Raw genomic sequence first — 20,359 nt, forward strand, 5'->3', positions numbered from 1 at the left:
CGCCACCACGAAACTACGATCTGTAACAAGAATAAGAATAAGAATAAGAAATATTTATTCCATTTGAAAATAAATACAGATATAAATCATAATTAAAAACTCGGAATTCTAGCCATCTAGACAGGTGGCGATGGCTAGCACAGTTTATGAAACAACTAAATTGGCATACAACAGTCTATATTTGACACTTAAACTGGCGGTCCACTGCAGCGCCTACTATATACACACAAAGTATTTACACAAAACTATTAAGTCAAAACTAAGAATTATAGATTATTTCTTGTTGAAATTAATACCCCAGTAAGTACATATTTTCAAATTTTACGAAACAGAAATAAAATATTATATATTCTAAACTTAATGCTACCATTTTCAATGTTTCATCCACAACATAACATTTAATGAAAATTAAAATTACTCCCAAGATGAAGTATTACATCATTGTATAATACAATTTTAATTTACATCGAGTTTATAATATATCACTGAATGATGCCTGTTAATTCAGTAATTTCATCCTTTTCCAGCAACCAAATTCTATTTTTTTTTTAAATAAATGTTTTTTACAAATAATTTTGATTTGGTTTGGTAGCAGGTTAAACAATTTTGGACCTAAAAATACAAATGACTTTCTAAAGAATGACTTATACACTTTTGGTCTTTTGAAAAGACCTTCTGAAGCAGCTCGCGTATAATATTTAAAATGTTTATTATTGTCATCACCACTTCGCATATAAAACGTTTTTAATACTTTAAATACAAATAGATATTTTAATGGTAGTATTTTCAACTCTCTGAACAGAGGAAGGGATGGCTCACGTTTACATTTAAATGTTATTATTCTAATAAAGTGCTTCTGTATTATCTCCAGTGGGTTTAAAACTTTATTACTAGCTCCCCCCCAAATTTCTATCCCATAAATAAATCTGGAGTGAAACAAACACCGATAGGTTCAGTAGATGATGTGACACGACTTGTTCTGTGCATTCGCCGCCAGGAAAGTACGATCTGTAACACACAGCAATAGATTATGTTGCAGATGTACTTGCAGATTAAAATTTAACTTCTGTTATTGACATCACGATTCGGTTGAAGGCTAATACCGTGAAATGCAACGTACTCAGGTTTTTTGTCCAGGCTGAAAGAACTAATTTGATGGAGATTAGAAAGGAAAAGACAATGCGATTGATATTACTGACAATTGATATTTATTACGAATCAAGATGTGCTGGGTATGATAAGGTCCTGATGAAAAATGACTATCCCGTTGGAGAAACTCAGCATTTTTATCTGGATCCTTCTTACCTTTTGGACCTCGCAGTTTTTCAAAATTAAATTTAATGATAAGCTACAAAATATCTACCTTATATGATGTTAAGGTCGAAAATGCTGTTGGCCTTTCAAAACCCTGTAGTGAAACAATTGATTTCGTATAGAATATCAAAAGGGGATTTATTAGGAATAAGATTTAAAATGTTAAGTTGTTGCACAGGAAACGTTTTATATATATATATATATATATATATATATATATATATATATATATATATATATATACAGTATATATGTTAGCTAAACACGTTTCCAAAATAATAGGTTCATATACATAAATCACCAAGGCTGTGCTATGAGGGTCAAAAAATTTTGTGAAATCCAGATTACAATAAGTTATTCAGAAACCTCATATCATAAATTAAAGTAGATGTCTAATATCATAAGAAAGCCGACAAGGGTTTTGTATTTCAAATCATTCAGGACATCTTAATTGCTAAGTTAAAATAACCACTTTATAATTTAAAAAAATAACTCATTTAATGTTTGTTATCGTAGGATGCGACGGACAGATTAAAATCAATTCAATATTCATAATAAATGTCTCTACATATTCAAATATCAAATCTTAAAATATTACGTACTTTGCTTTATTTATAACACTTTTGCCAGGCCAAAATTAGTTCAGACGGCTATTTTTACTCCCTTAGGTCAATATACTAAGGTAGTGGGTGAAGGTTGACACTTAATTGCCATGTGACCTTTATCTCCCAGTAACACTATCAGCCATTCCCTGGGGAAGGCGGGTACCAATACCACACGTGGTCCAATCCTGCTCCGTCACCGGCTGGTCTATAACTTCTACATTTTACATCGTTATTTTGTTGATAAAAAAAAAAAAACACTTCCGGTACTTGAGAATTATGATATATTAACTACCTGAGTGAAGCATCAGAACATTTATACAAACATTAACCAAACATTTACCAACAACACAACACAAACATCACAAAGTTACACAACATTTATCAAAGTTTTACAAAATGTTTACCTTCTATGCAGAATGGTGACAGAAGCGCTTAAGTAAGTGCTTTTAATGTTTTCAATATTATTTATGTCCGTTGGAAAAAATATCATTAGCTCACTACAAAAACATACCACACCTGCAACGAATTCAAATCAAGAGTAATAATATTTATCAGCATGGTTAACAATATCATAATGTTATCGTTTGATGTTGTGGGATGTGCAGGTGCAGCGCTGGATCCAGGCGCTGAATTTCTCGTAACTCGTTTGTAAACATTTCATTGAGGCGATACGCATAAAAATCAGCACCGCTTAAACAGTGATTTTCTTTACTAACTTCTAAGGCAGTGGAGCCAGGGTTTTGTAACAGATAATTCCTGAATGTTTAAGGATTTGGAAATGTTGTCTTTGGTGTCGTGATTGCCTGAGTGATGGCTGACAAAACTCTCTTCTGTCTACCCGCACGCCAAGAAGGAAATGATCTACTGATTTGAAATTTTGTATGAAGCTTCTTTTATTTGGAGACAGCATCGGGGATAGTACATATGTTCTTTTAGTCTTGACTGAGCGTTAGGGAAGTATAACGTTTATAGAATATATCAAGAATGAATTAAGCTTCTGACTTGGAATTTTGACTATTTTCCTATAACTGGGACAGCTGAGAAAAGTATTCTTGTATCTATCTGTATTTGTTCCAAATATTAGGACCGAATATGAGTTATAGACTATTATTCAAGAAGCTCATAGACAAGATACATAGGTTCAACACACACATACACAGGTACATAGGTAGCTCGTAGGTTCGATGAAGGTACATGTATTTTAATAGAAAGTGAGCTTTAACGAAGGATTTATATGGATCTAATTGCTAATGTAGGCTTGAAATTTGCACGGTAGTTTGGCGTACTCGATATTGCATAGTGTTGATGGGGACTATGAGTGAACCCAAGTATCTATAACAACTTTAAACAAGACGAAAGATAATATCAGTTTAAGCTATTCTTATACAGTAATATAATCTATACATTCTAATTTAAGTTTAGGAAAGTTCTAGTTTAATAACACACATTAAATATATAAATATTAACTTTTCAAAGTGTAAACTGGAATATAACATTCATTCATATAGTTATATTTATTATTTAGTTTTCAGTTTATAGTTATACTGGCTGTTAATTAAAACATAACACATACTTCCCTTCAGTAATAGTTCAGAAGAAGCAATATATTATTAAATGACATCGATAAGACCTTTGATGTAAATTATAAAATGCCCTTATATCCGAGACCACTTCCGATTGCTTCAGTGTATTAAACCTGAAACCTCGAAAGCAAAGCCAATCTTAATGGTCATGTATTAAATAACTTGTATGTCTACAGAATATAATATAGCATATTATAAGTTTTTAAGCATTTCTGGAAAACTTCTAGAGAAATTCATGTCTGTCTACGCCCATTTATTAGAGAGAAACTATGACATAATATATTTATAGTAAAACTCTAAAACACCTAATTGTTTAAAAATCTGATACCGTGAAAGTAACATTCATTACAAAAACGCTTTTGCTAATTTCTGACAATTTTTATGTTGATCTAATTTTAGTAGAACAAAATTTATGGATTTGGCGGAATAAGAAGTGTCATTAGTTTAAAGCTGCAACGTTTACTAGTTAATTTCGGTGTTCCTATCGTTCTCGCGAACCTTTCATTATATTATATAAATTAGTGGTGTCATTCTAATCAGAAAAACATAAAGTGATGACGTAAACAAGTAAACCGTAACAATTTCGCCCTGCACTACAACAGTTAAGCTTACATCGAACTTATTACTTAATCAATTTTTGAGTTATAAATGTCGCAAACTTGGTAATTAAATTCAGTCAGTTTTCTTAAAAAGTGTTCATAATTTTATTAGTTTGTTCATAAACGTCAATCATCCGCTATCTCAAAGCTTGATATTATAATCAAATATTAATATTTCTCTTGATTTGTAACTGCATAAACTGTAGTTGTTTCAAATTTTTAATTTTATTTGAAGGTAAGCTACGTATTTCTGATCAACGTTATATGACATTTTTTTATTTTTCCTTGACCCGAAAAACAGATCCCTAAAAGATTTCCTGAGGGCTTACAAATAATGTTCCAAATTTATACTTTTTCATCACTCATTGGATTATGTGAAACCAATCTACAATCTGAAAATTTAAACTAATCTTGTAATTTATTATAATTTATCAAGGTGTCAAATAGACAATAGGAAACAAATTTTTAATGTTGAGGTTTGTCGTCTTCTACTGAAAAGGCTGCAGGGTGTCAATATATTAATAAATATAGATGGTTCTTTTAATAAGATTGAAATAAAATGCTGTTTCGTATAACTTAACATGATCCACAAATTTGACGTAAAATGCTTTATTTTTATGGATCAAAACAAGAAGCTGCGTATTTAATATTTACTTTTATTTTGCCTAAAAACTTTGATTGTTATTAAAAATTCCACCGTAACATTAAAAACCCAGTAAAACTAGGTTAGTAAAGTAAGGTAACCAAGTGAGTTGAGGAAAATTAGAATGTCAGAGACAGTGAAGCGGCAGGGGGAGTGAATAGTACGGAGCCTCTAGGGGGAGCTTCCTCTCTCACGTACATCCCTCCATTTCCACCCTAGCTTTCACACGAAGCTGACTCACCTACACAAAATTGAAAGGACGAGATTCGAAGCTATTATATTCTGAGTGTTCGCGAGTATAATAACAGTTTAGCAAGAAATTAAGATTACATTATCTTGAATTTTGAGTTTACACGGATGTAACTAATTTTTATTGTGTTCACTTCATTTTTTGAAGTCACGTTCAGTTATCGTGAAACACCAATTAAATGAAATTATTAACCTGTATTTAATTTTATACCTCATAAGTAATGCCAAACCCAAGGACGGTATGGAAAATACGGTAAAAGATAAAGACAAGTGTTACTCCACGAATCGGTTTGAGGTGACATTCATCTCCAATAACCAATAATGTCTTTATGGATAACTATAAAAACACACAAATAAAGTATCTCCATATAAATTTCAGGTCGAACAATTCAGTATCAATGAATATTGAGTATTTGTTTATGTATAAAATAAAAGCAAACATAATGAATGACATGTCGTGTTTTCTATAATTTCATACATATAAATGTATGAAAATATGCGTCTGCTTTATTTATTCACCACTTTTTCAATTATTTTAAATTTTCATGTAAAAAATAGACCATGTATTGCAAATAAAAAGTGTAACTTGCAAAATTTGTCTAAGTAGCATGATAAAACATATTCTTACTATAATTAATTTCAAAGAATAAAATTGTACAGTAGTGTTTCTAAATAAACAGCAATATTTTATCAAATTAAATACCAATGCATTTTCATAACCCTTAATTTTGATGCAATAAATGTCATAAACGTATTAATTTATACAGATTCCTAGAACAATACAATACAAAACTGATAAATTTGCATTTAATAATCCAACAATACAGCTTTTATTGTAATAATCAATCAAATCTTTCCAGTTGCCCAAATACAGCAAAGGTATTAATTTAAACAAAACGCTTGCTCTAAATTGACTGACGTGGTTCCTTTATTGAACACTGGCTGAATCACACGGCTCGCTTCATCATCTCGCTCTAACTGTATTGTCGATAAAAACGCATTGTGACAAACTTAATTTAGTTTGTATATTATTTTTGAAGGAATTTGATTAATAGGCATAACAGAAGTTTTGTTGAAATATCGTATTTATTTTAGAAATATAATGTGTTATATGCTGCCGGTTTGTTTTGATTTCAAAATTTTTTATTTAAAAGCAAATTTTGCCGCATAACGTTTTTGTGATACAAGAGTTGTGTTAATTGGTAATTTAATTGCTTACTGCCCTTAACTTAATATACTTGTCATTATATGCTTTCTTTGCGAATATTACTAGTACGGTATATATAGTTACCGGAATAAAAGGCGTTGAATAGGTTTTAGGAATAAATAACATAATATCAATAATCCAAGGTTTAGTGATACTTAATTTACACCATTTGTTAAATAATTAAACATCCACTACGTACTTTTAATTGATTTATACTACCAAGTGTAAAAAGTGTGTAATCCTAATAATATTATAAATGCAAAAGTGCCTTCGTTTGTTTTGTTTTCACGAGTAAATACTCAACCGATTTTACTAAAAATGTTTTTAATTCACAGTTTAAGTGCTCATATATATGTAAAGCCGCGGTTAGCTGCTAGTATTTACTATATTTCAAACATGTAATTAATTTTTTCATTATAAGGCACTATAATCTATAACTAAAGTTTATTTATAGAAAAAGTTGATTTTAGATTAAATATATAATTTATTCGTTTTGAAACTTGATGTTTTATTAAAATAAACATTTGACTGATACCCTTGTTACTAAACAATTATTACATTTACACGATATATTTCAGCATTATTATCCCATATTGATAGATTAAAACCACCATTAACAAAACAAACACAAAAACATCTAAATTTGGAACACTCAAATGTATGTTCAAAGTGTTTTTTAGTGACACATTTGATAAGTTTTCTCATTGTTTTTAATTTCTCAAAATTTTTTTTATTTAAAAGTAGGATGTTTAAAGATCTTGACTGTATTCAATTACATATCAAATCCTTATTTTCTATTTAATTTTTCTTTTTTTCTCTTGATTATTGTATTTGTTGTGTTAGAGAAAGTTTTCTAAACTATGAAGATGGCGTGGTACCGACACATTTCGTGCACAGTTATAGTTTATGTTTTATACTAATTCTATACCGATTACCATTGTCATATAAGTAAATTTAGTTTTGTATGCATGTTCTGACTTCCATTTCGTCTTAAAATTATGTTTGCATTGATTTATAAAACATTATATTGGTGGATATATTGAATCAAAACCACTCGTTTTATTTAATTAATTTTTGTGTAAAAACAAAATAGTAGAAAGACTAGCCTATTAATTTTGAAATTTGTGTATTTTTCACTGTAATGTACTGTAAATTTGCATGAACTTTTTATAATGTATTTAAAAGATTTCTAAGCGATGCGCTTCAATTCACTGTGTTTTTATAACTAAATATTTACAAATTTTAATTCTTTACGTAGAGTGAAAATTGTTGACTTTATAAAAAAATATTTTCTACGAAACGCATACGGACAGACAGGCAGATATTTGTATGACATTTGTTCAATTGTTTATTACCTTAGTTTTACACCCCAAACCATTCCTTGAATTATTAATGTTTATGGAACACCCTTGTTAAGGGGACTTGAACGCTCCATATAAACCCATGTTAAATTAGGTACTTTTGTGTCCCATTATCTTAGAAAGTAATAAAGATACCAACCTGATATTTTTATCACTTACTATGTGGTCCTATACAAAGCTGCTGATCTATTTTTATGAACTTATAACTCTGTTTGGCCAAGTTATGATTTTTTTTATCTAGCGAGTTCAAAATAACCCTGAAATATAGACTATTTTTCAGTAAAATGAGGCCTAATAAGTCAATACTTGTTATAATTGTTTCTTTGTAGATCAGTAGCATCATAGATAAGTACTAAACATCCTGTAAAAATTTCAGCTTGTTATCTTTAGTACTTTCAGAGAAAACGGGCCATTTGTGTGAAAAATCAAAATTTTCGGGAAAACGCAAAAAACCAAAAAACTTTAGATAAAAAGTATATTTTTCACAATACTTGAGCTCTAAAACCCTCCAGAAACATAATGTTCATCATTCACCTCTTCCTCTTCAAGAGCTCTCCTTCTTTTCTTCACTCGACTTTCCTTGGTCATCACTACTACCTAATTTCTTCTCAGAAGAACTGGGTGGCACTACAACTTTTGGAGTAGTTGGCCGAGGCCTAACTGATGAGTCTTCATCTGGTGAAACTGAAGGTAACCTTTTATAAAACCTATTACCTTTATTGGTACGTTTTTTAAAGATTCCTTTAGGTCTAGTCATTATATTATCAAAGATCACTTTGAAATAAAAGTCTATAAACACTGAGTCAACTTCCAATAATAACAAAATATTGACAGAACATCAAAGTTGCTAGGTTACAAACAACTGACAATAACAAAACAAGCAGACATCTGTCAAAACTGCTAAGGTCATAGAGAAACAAAACCTAAGAGTAAGTAAATAATAAATCAGTAAAATCAGCACTATAAGAAAGCTCAACACTGGATACAGCCGTCAATGGCCTTGCAGAGGCAACTTCAAAAATTTATTTGAAGCATTTAGAAATTTTTGTGAGTGATAATATTAATATCATTGTATTCCGAAAATGTCAAACTACAATAAAAAAAAATAAAAAAAAATTTATGTTAAAAATATTTTTTTTTTGTCCAAGTCCCCTTGTGGTAGTCTCTTAGTGGTAGATGAGGTGTATTTTATTCAAATAAAACTATTTAAACGTAAAAGGTCAATTAATTGTACAAGAAGGTGGAACTTCTAAATACCTTTATCAACATCTGAAATGTACTCTGGCATTAAATTTGGGAAAAGAACATCTATTAACAACGCAACGTGGTGGTGGTTGCACTTGACCCGACACTCTCAGGCCATGTTAATGTTAATGAAGTGGCGTCCACCGACAACCACTAAATGTAAACAACAAACACTCGCTCCGCGTCATCGTCGGTCCTCGCCCATTCACTTTTAATCTGTTTTAACTAAATTCTTTTACAGTTTCCATCAACTTTTTCTAAACACTTTCACAGCATGATGTCCACATTCAACTTTTATTCTAATGAAGTCGATAAAATTGTATGACCTTTCCGTAAAATGCAGTTTAAATCTTAAAGAAATACATTGACATGTCATGGTCAGTTATAAATTGCATTTCAGAAAAGATTTTCAGTTTAAATTTTATAATAGTACTGTTTATTAAATAAAATAAGTTTAGTTAAAAATATTGTCTAGTGTCTTAGGTGAAAATGTTTATAAATCGGATAATCACATAGACAGGCATATTTTATGTTAAAGTTATAACATTATGGACGTGCATAATGCATATAGTTTAGAATTATTTTACAAGAAAGGCTTGGTAATCATAAATTAGCTATCGTGTAATAAACAATGATATTAATTGAACTGTTCAATGTTAAAAATTATTCTTCCACAAAATGATATTCATAAATCGATGATATTTATAAATCAGATGAACGATGTAATGCTCAAAGCTACATGTATCAGTATTTTTATTATTGTTTTGTAGGCATTGAAAATTACTAAGACTACTTGATGTGTAACAATTTAAAACTGCAGTTGCATGATTAATTATTTAATAGCGCCATTAAAGTACGTAGTACTGAAATTTTTACAAGTAGATTATATACCCAAAATAGTTTTACTTTTCCTTTCGTCAGGTAGTGAAAAAGAGGAAGGAAGAGTACGTCTATAACTCGGAATATGTATTAAAAGTTTACACTAACTAGAGTAGTCTTGAGTACCATAGTTTATTATGGTTAACGCCTGTCATTATTAAAGAAACAATAAAATCTAATCCATAGTGTTTATGGAAAATATACTGAAATTTAAAGACTATTCTCAGTTTTCCTACTATGTGACAGAATAACCCCAACAATATACTCCAATTCCATAAACCTATTCAGCCCAAAGAATTAAAGAAATAATTTGTTCCAATTACATGACAATGTAAATGTGTGATTATGTAAAGGTCTATAAGAATATATAAAATCTAGATCTATAATCTGTTTTCACTTCAAACGCTTTGGTGACGCGCTATCTAGTGGTAAAAGAAATAAACGGTGATTATGATAATACATTAAACGGTCCAATAGTACATTTTAAAATGAAGATCATAAAAACATACGGAGCATATCCAGAAAGTAAATGTACTGAAATTCTCACGGCCGGAGGGAATTCTTCGACATGTTAGCTACGCTGCCCTGTAGCCTGATATCTCTCCTATGCATCCAGATCGGCTCGAGGTCAGTAAGTTGAGAACTGTCGATGCGGTAATACGCTTCGTGTAAAATGTTCTCGTAGTTGTGTTGCTTTCCTCTAAAAATGTTTTGGTCTCATTTCTTTAAATAACTGTCTTGGATACCAGAAAAGTATTTTTGTTTAGTCCATAAGGAATTATAGGCACTTAAAGAAGCATTTGGGAGTATCAGAAAAACGGCACGATCATAGGATTTCATAGCATATGCTATGTAAGATTATTGTAGCGACCTACTAACTAATAAAATGTAAAAACGAGATAAATTACTTAATTTAAATATTTTAATTAAAATACATATATTTTTTATAAAAATAAAGTTTCTGAAAAGGCGAATTTCTTTGCATAAATTATTTAATAACTTGTACTTTTCTAAGGCCATAACTATACGCGTGTTGTAAAATTCACATTCTAATCTTCAACAGTTTTCCCTAGGCCTTATTACACATTATTTATAATCACTGTTGTCAATACTATGTGTTGTTTTGAATATAGTATTTTATTCCAGGAAGTCTAAAAGGGAACTAATTTTTAAATTTAAAACAAAAAATTGAGTTTTTTTATTTATTGATAAGGTCATAAGCAATAATTATTGTTTTAAGAACACTTTTTATAAATTGGATTAATGCAATTAGAAGCAATATTGTAGTACATTTTTTCAACAATATTTGTTACCGGGAGAGGAATGCTTCTACGCCAGAGCATTGAACCAATTGTAATTAAGGGTAAACGGTCCAATCGGATTGACAAGTTTCCATGACTAGGCCAAAAATCGAATTCGCGATCTCGCCTGAAGAGCTACAGCCTCACCTTGGTGCTACACTTAAGGTTAGATATATTTCTGGTGTTCAGAAGATTCATGCGTCACTAATATTAGAGTTTAATAACAGTTCTAGAGGCTAGTACGTACTAAACACTAATTAAACAGCCAGAATGGCTAAATTCTAATTTGAAAATTTTGTAAGAAAATATGCTTTTTCAGCATTTAGCAAAAATTGAATAAGTAACGGCTATGAAATATATACCTATAGACGCAGGCCGTTTCTATAAACGATACCGGCTAAAACTGTGCACCTGATTGACCGTTCTCCCACGTCACAGACTCGGGCGGGCTTCGGGCTTAATTGGCCGAGATTATTGGATCTTCCACTGAAGTGGTTTCAGTACTCCTCACATGATTCCGCGCCCTGCAATACTCACGTTATCCTCTTAAATCCTTTCAAATCGGCAGCGTCAGCTGTCGTAGCAAGTTAGTTGCACCATAAATATTTTCAGGCTTCCTGTAATATATACAACAAACTTTCATAGTTCGTTCGCAGGATAAAATATTAAATTAAATACACGATGAATATTTGGTTTGAAAATAAATAATGGGTCAAAATATCTACTTAAAATAATATGCATTTTCAAATATTATTTATCGACTAATTATGTCGTTTTTAAGGTTAAAAGTTAAAATACGTCTTTAAAGGGTATTAGGGAATCAAAATCTTCTAATATACCTCACACTTAACTTAATACTAAAACTACAAAGTTTTAATGGTTAATTGTAGACATAAAATTAAACTGCAGTGTGAAGCACAGGAATTATAACTTCTGATTTAACATTATAAGCGCCATATTTCTCATAATACTGGGATAAAATATTCCTCTATCCACTTTAAAAGTAATATTTATACTTCTTTAAGCACCTAATGAGGAATGAAGAAAATTTACAAGTACAAAGTTAAAATATTAAAACGTTTTAAAGTATTTTTTTACTGTGTATATGGCTTATATTCATTGTTGACTTTTAGTTGTACTAACAAAGTAATGATCTTCATTATAGTTTCACAACTAATTGTCCAGCTAGCAAGAGCTGACGGAGTGTACGAGTAAATTGTACATACGAATTATTACGACCGCACAAGATCTTCTGTTACATCTAATGCACAGCTTGCCGGAGCTGTCAGGCAGTAAATCAGAGCCGAGATGGTCGTGTGTCGTTGGAGGTAGTATGAGTGCAGCGGGTGAGGTGGGCACTGAGGGCGTCGGAGTGGCTGGGGGCGGGCTGCCGGGCGTCGCGACGCTTAGTCACTGGGCTGGCAGTTCGCTAGATTTGGCGTGGAGGCAACATTTCCAAGTGAACATCTAAGTAAATTACTCTATTCCATTTGCCGTAAACATGCTGGCAGAAATCCCTGAATATACCTAATGTACTTTCATTGAAACATAATAATTAATTACTTTTTCCTGCATACTAATAATGTATTTTCCAAATTCTGAAAAATTTCGTTGGGCGTGATAATTATCTCATTAACCAGTAATATTATGGAAACCTTCTGTATCTTATCCTTGTTTCTATTTTCGAAATCAACTTATTGATACATTAATATGTATTTGAATTAATGATGGATTACTTAGTACCGATATGTGATGCTTCTTTATCATATTATATACCTTTAAAATGCTCTTGTTTCGTAAATTACCTGACTCATTCTTTGGGGATACTCATTAGAAACTGTCAAACTTATAAGTTTAAGGATTTTGTGTTTTTTCTTTTATTAAAGTACTTCTAGATTGCCGAAATCATACAAAGTGGGAATAAGCGGGATATTATAAATTCAGGTTTTCTTAATTTCTGATTTGTATAAATTAGTCACGGAATCATTATTAAATTTACCATGAACTTCATGCAAGAAGTTAGAAAAGCTTCTGTTTTTACATTTTGCACCTGTATTACAGCTATAAACAAATAATTAAACTGTAAATGGTATCAGCATCAATGAAAACTTTTGGTTTTCAGTTACAAAGCTATGCCCTACGTTTTTCTTATTGACTAGTCCCACAACCTTCATCCGGTAAAGAATTTAAGTATGGAAATACATACGAGTATAACAAGATGTTTATGTAGAAATATATTTTAAATAATGTAATTTGTAAATTTGTAAACTTTATATTTTGTTTACGATATATTAGATAAAAACGAATAATAAACAAATTAACAAAAGGCGTGTTTTACGAAATAGCAATAAATCGATCATGTGATGATCAATCGTTCTCTTTAACCATGTAATATAATAGGTTTTAACTCCAAAAAGGAGGAGATGCATATTCTGGACAAATTATTACAACGGATGTAATGTGTACTCACACGTAGTTCGTATTAGTGTTAGGACAATTCACTTAACGGCAAGGCATACGTAGGGCATTGAGAGTAAGTGTTCAATTCACCTACCTGCACCCCTCCTCCAGCACGAGGCCTAGAAGTTTGGGGTTTCCAAAACCTTATAATTTGCATCCTTTGACAGGCTGACTGAGACAAATACATGACACTTAATAACGCTAACACATCTCTGGAGGAAATGTAAGGATCACAAGGATGAAAGAATATCTGTTTTTAATGTTTCATATAATTTGTTATAATTAAATATGTATTATTGATAAACATCTTAGATGTATAACTTGAATTTGAATTTTTAAATTATAATGGAATCTTAATATTCAGAACTAAATATTTATCCTTAGTACCTAAAGAACACCGTTCAGACAAAAATAATTTACCTTTGATGTTCTCGTTATATCGATTTAAATGTAACCAAGAAGTTAATACATTATATAGAACTTGAACTGTACTACCTCGGGCTACTCGAGAATTCAATAGTTTTAAATGTAAGCTATTTTTAAATTTTAAAGGATAAGGTAAGTATTGTAATAATTTTCGTGCAGACAAAATTTTATAGTATTTACTATTTAGACGTGTTTCGTACATTTGGTGATATTCATAGTGGACGGCTATCTCCCAATAGATCAGGATTTGTACATTAATAAAAATAAAATGTCTAATTTAAATAAAGAAAAACTAAATTTTAAGTACCTTCAAATTTTAATAAGACAAAATTTATTTTTCAACACTTTCTTCCAATTATCAAGAGCTGTAAATTCATACGCAGGTCGATAGATGCTTCCATAATACAGTTTGTTTAGTTGACTTTTGACGTATTGCCTCACATTCAGTTAGAAGCACTTCTGAAGGATATAGTGGATACGCAAAAGTACAAAATTTTGAACACTCTACCTCAAATTATCCTCTACTTATTATACCAAGAGCAAAGCACAGTCCTGAGTTACAGTGGCTTCACTAACGCTCAGTCATGGGGTTTATACATGCTCCAGTCATAAAGTTTACGTTCTGTGTTTGAATTTAATATCTCAGAAAGCCTCACTGTTAGGCGTGCCGGTTTAAAATTATGTGGAAAGAACGAAACAACTGTTATTGTAGCATCTGTAGCACTCTTTTTACGAGAGTTTCTGGCTTAACTCAAACTTTGTTAGTATACAAGCATAGTTTATGTTCCTCCACTATTTTAAAATCAAACGTGGTCACTCACCTATTGCAGCTAGCAGATGATATATGCGAATTGAACGATTTTTTCAAATATAATACGAATATAAGTAAAAATAGCATATGTATTGCTAACATATAAAAGACCACATATTATGTTAATATAGTATATATTAACATATTTTTTATTTACTTCATCAAACTAATGTAAATATCTTTTCCTCTACGAGTGTATAGATGACTGGGATTTTCCATTTTTATTTTCCTTTTATTGGAATGATTCAAAATGTGGAAACCATGGGATAATCAAACAACTTTTCAAAACAAAAAAAACGTAAATTTATTCTTGCATGTATATGTTCCATATATGTAACTTATATACCGTAGTTTTTCATTCTATTTAATAAGTGATTGTATCCTTGTTTATTGCTAGTTGATTTTTTATTAATTTTTATGTATACTATTTGTATATGTTGTTTTGAGTTTAATAGTTTTGTTATGAATACTTTTTACTTGCTTACAATTAATAGTTTTTAGTACTGCTCAGTTTTAATTAGGTTTTTACCTGGAACAGTGCATATAAATAAATATACAGATTACGTGCATGTGATTTGTCTGGTGGATGATTCTCTCATAGATGATGGAGCATCTCGGGGGACGCTAGTATCACAGAGTAATAAGGTATTACTCTGTGCTAGTGTAATACAAGATAGAAGTACGCTACACAACTTGTTGTTACAAGCTTCGCTGGGATTGCATGCAAAACCCCATCATACGAAAAAGAAGTTGGCACGATAATTATGCTTCATGGAACTCAATATTTTACACATTTCATACTAAATTTTATAGGCTACTTATGAAATTGTCTCACCAATCTTGCCTCATAATACATCAGATAAAAAAAATAAATAGGGTTAGATATCAGGAGGTAAATATAATAAAATTTCAATTTCGATTTCGGTTCAATTATTTTGTATTTGGCCGTATCTGTCACATATGCGTTTAAATAACCAAACTAACATATGATCGGAAGACCAAATACCTGTCAAACGACTTTTATTTACATTAAATTTGTATGAATGCCAATAGCCTAATTTAATTTCACTAAACATTGAATCGCAAAAAGTAGTTGCTCCGCCGGGACTCGAACCCGGATCTCTCCCTTGCCGGGTGAATGTGCTAACAGTACACCACAGAGCCCTCACTTTTTACGATTCAATTATTTTGTATTTGGCCGTATCTGTCACATATATATACTTCGTTATTTTATTACCATTCAATTATATCGTTACCATCATGGTTACCTATAATACCAGTGTAAAAGTATTCGTTAATGCTCATCCAAATACCATGGAGTGGCATGCAAAATATTGAATTCAGTTTTCCTTACTTAAAACGAAGTTTCCTGCACAATTTTATGTCTGCAGGATATTCATTTTCGAGAACCGTGTGGGCAGACAAACAAATTAACAGAGAGACAGAAATAGATTTTTTCAGCCCCAATAGTGATAAATCTCAGACAATATTTCGTTAATACAGACAGATAATTTCGAAAATATTAATTCAAAGATTCATTTCTCAGTCCAATTTTCTTACGTTATTCTATAAGTACACTTAACAGCTTTATTATAAAAAATTACGTACGTACTGAAATACATCAAACATACGGTATCTGATAACTGCCTACTCCTACTTTGGACAGATGATGTAATATATTTTCTGGACGTTTGTGAAAATATATGACAAATTGAGTTCATTAAAGATGTCAGAAGGTCTGTCCTTTGACAGATTCAATTTAACCGATCCATCAACGCATTCGATTACCAGACTGGCACTACTGCACTTTATGTGTTCAATTCAACATTACTAAAAATGAGTTTTAAATGTGGTGTTTTCAGTGTATTGTATTTTTTAGTCTATTATAACAATAAAAATAAATTTGGAGTATACTTATTCATGTAATTAAATGAGTACTGGAATGTCAGTTAATATTATAAATCCTATGTTTTTCTGTACATTTTATTCCCGTCATTAAAATCCTACACTTCTAGTGAAGTATGTATGTTTCTGTATATAAACTTTTAATGTAAAACTGTGAAAAACTAGTTACATATCTTTTCAAAATACGTAGTCTCATCTTAAAAACTATTCATTATAATAATTAATTTTGTCACTCACAAAAAGAAAATTTTGGCGCAAACCTATCAAAAGTTAAAAATACTTCCAAGTTGGAGTTTAATGTTATTTAGTAACGAGTATAACCAGTGTTCCCAGTTTATAAAAGAGTGTTAAGGTTAGAGATTGGCGAAAATTATTTAAAAGATTCATTGTTGTCGATTTAGCAACACTTAAAATCTTAAATCAGATCTTAAAGACAATAAACTTTTCTCCTGATAATTGCACCTACATGTCTGAAATAACTTAAATAAATGAAAAACATTCTAGCTACCAAATGTACGATTATATTCTTTAAATATACTCATTAGTGATCTCGAAAAGTTAGAAGCTGAAATACTTTGGTGGTTTTATTTAAAAGTACAAAGAAGGCTGAGCTTTGTTCAAGAAGTCTGTGCGTCCCTTAGCCATCAGTTTCTTTTAGCCCCAAAATCCCTCCTCCCCCTCGAACCAAAGTTCTTAAGGTTTCCGGTATTTTCATCCTTTGAACTACCGCAGTTTCACTATTCCTTAGGTCGCTATAGTTCCCACCACTTCTACCTTTGACTCCAGCTGAAGTGTTCTACTTTACAAGAAATCTTACCCGGCAACTGAACGCTTAATTATCTGGATCCCCAACCACGGGAAGTCGCTGGTTACTGAAACCCGAAAACCACCTCGAATTCCGCCACCCGCTAAAAAATCAATGTGATCGTGCCCCTTCTCTCCTAGCTTTCTATGTTTTTTCCCAATGAATGTTTAAAAATCTTGGCTCAGGTCATTGGCCTAGAGATGGCGGGGAGAATAAGGGTTAAAATATGGTTGGCCTCTCATTACAAATACATAAAAAATGCCAAAAATAATAAAAATAAGTATGTTTATGATTTTAAATAATAAAAACCTTTACACTGACATAGCGACAATATGAGTAAACACAATAAATATTATAACTTTCTAATTTAAACTATACTTGGCACCAAAACAGTATATAAATTTGCCTTAGAGAGGTTCTTTAGCCAGTATCAAACACTATCAAGATAACAACTGATCGAATATATGAAACGTTTATCTCTACTATTATATCAACGTAGGCCAAACTCATATGTTTTAAATTTTCTATAATTTCAAAAGACTGTTAAACCTCTTAACTGTTGGAAAATGACTTTTATTCATAGCTTGGAAAAGGGATTGTTATATCACAGTTATTATGTATTGGAAAAAATTTATGTAAAATGGAAAATATATTTAGAAAGTATGAATAATTTACAACCTGTTGTTGCTAATTTTTTAGTGTCTATAAAAATTTCAAGACGATCGTATCAAATGTTGAAAAATTTTAATAACATCGAAGTTAACGCGATCTGAGGTTAATTGACTGCTCTTGTATCAGTTTTTGCGCGTATGGTAGCATTTCTGTTTCGCATGAATTATATTTCAAACTTCACAGCAGAGGTTGCCTTATTGCTCTGATCAAAAAAATATATAGGCCTCAACAACCTAATTCGTTAAAATCGTTTTCAGAACTTGTAATCTACATTCGATCAAAGATATTTTCAGTGACATAGTTGCGTTTTCCCGATCAAGAAAATATACAAACATATTTAGGTCTAATAAGCCGACTACGGTCAAAAACATCTACTTCCGGTAAAAGGGGGGAAACTCTTACTAAGTTCAGGAAATATATAAAAAAATAGGTTTTGAGTTACTGAAGTCTGTTTATCGGACTGTAGTCTGGAAAAGAACAACCCGTTAAGGAATGTTAGTTTTCAATCCTATCCTTTTCCTATCCTTTTAGCCACCAAAAAAATGACGAATGAAAATTTCAAAGAAGACAACATGTTCAAGGTGAGTTTGAGTACCTTATGTGCAAATATTCACACCTTTGCTTACTAAGGTATGTTTTATAACAGCGTTTCCAAAACAAAAAACTTTTCTGTAATATTTTACATGTGTATTCATCATTGTCACCATCTGGAATAACAGTTGTATAGTAATGATTAAGCACTGAGTTTCTAATACTATATAAAATTGTAAATTAAACAAATTTTTCAGGCTTTTTGATGAACTTAGGCTGAAACATTAAAAAAAGTTTGTCAACGGTTGTTTGGTGTTAGGTAAATTTGGATCATTAAACATAAATATTATTATTATATTTAAAATTAAAACATTTTTCAGGTAACTATTCGAAAACTTTCCTTCATATACACCTTCTTTGGGCTTATAAACTATTTAAAAATGATTCAGCCGAAATGGTCAAGCCGTTCCCGAAATTAGCGTTGAACAACACATTTAGCGATTCATTTGTATATATAGTATATAACGCGTACAGTTCAGCTCAAACTGATTTAACATCTGTTCACATGTTAAATTAGCTTGAGATGAACTTTTACGCATATTTACATGATGGCTAGTTTTACGTGGATCAAGGTAAGTGAAATATAATTTAGGAAATATTTGTTTGGAACCCTCACATTTCGACCTCAACCAAATCTAGCGCGGCACGATCGATTTATTTAATAGTAGAAATGTCTCTTTTAGTTGCGAATGTATTCAATGCAAATTAGCTCTTGGCTCCTGGAGTGAAATAATGTATATTCAATTTGTTATGTCAAGATGACAGCTACACGTGAATCTACCTTTCTCAGACGGTGCTGTAAGAGATATCATCAATCTGTTTCCAAGACAGAGGTCTAGAAAATTCTGTTACGCCAAAACACATTGTGTTACAGTGTAAAGTAGGAGTATGCTACACGACTGGCACGTAACATGCAATACTGAAGTTGCATGCAAATGTTTGAGTCTATGACTCATTTCATTAGGCTACATGTATTACCTGTCACAGGTTGCAACACATTACGACAATATTCAGTTTATTTACACACTTTTTTTGTATGCGATTTTATATTCACCAATACTCGGTCAAACCCCATGGAGTCAAACACACCATTATCAAACTAAATGTTTCTTATAATTGTACAAAGTAAGCTTCAAGTACAATTCTGTAGGTTTGGCTATTCTCGAGATAATATGCGGACTGACAGATAGAGAGTCATAAATTGAAATTTTGAAGTTCCACAAGTAATAGGTTTAGCGTTAGCGATTTTCAGTTTTACTAATTGTGGTTCAAGTGATACAATAAGCGTATGTTATCAGATTTAAGTGGATACTACGTAAATTAATTATCTTATTATTTAGAGCTTTAATAATCTCAATCGCGTATTAATGAAAATTAAGTCATGGAAGGTTTCACTAGCTCTTGGTATGAATGTAATATATTACACAATCTTTGATAGCGATAATAATTTGTTTTATCATTGTACTTTTTGAAATTTTGTTTACCCTTATTTTCTTACATTCATTAGATGATCTAGAAATGCATTCAAATGATTATAAAAGCAGACTTTCTGATGAAAAAATGACAGAGATTTTAAATATAATCAATGAATTTGAATGGATTACTCTCCCTTTATCGTAAGTTGTTCAAAAGATTAATCAATCTGATGAGCTGATCCGAATTTGTTCCTATTGTTATGTGTTCAGACATTTAAAAATCAACTC

At 31.1% G+C, this 20,359-nt stretch overlaps 1 protein-coding gene across 12 annotated transcripts in view; it reads right to left on the bottom strand.

Annotated features, from left to right (window-relative positions):
* LOC124362807 (potassium voltage-gated channel subfamily H member 6) overlaps window positions 1-20,359 on the bottom strand; it is a 608,699-nt gene that overhangs the window by 425,599 nt on the left and 162,741 nt on the right. The window lies entirely within an intron of this gene.

The sequence above is a fragment of the Homalodisca vitripennis genome, chromosome 5, assembly GCF_021130785.1.
Source record: "Homalodisca vitripennis isolate AUS2020 chromosome 5, UT_GWSS_2.1, whole genome shotgun sequence".
NCBI classification, from domain to species: domain Eukaryota; kingdom Metazoa; phylum Arthropoda; class Insecta; order Hemiptera; family Cicadellidae; genus Homalodisca; species Homalodisca vitripennis.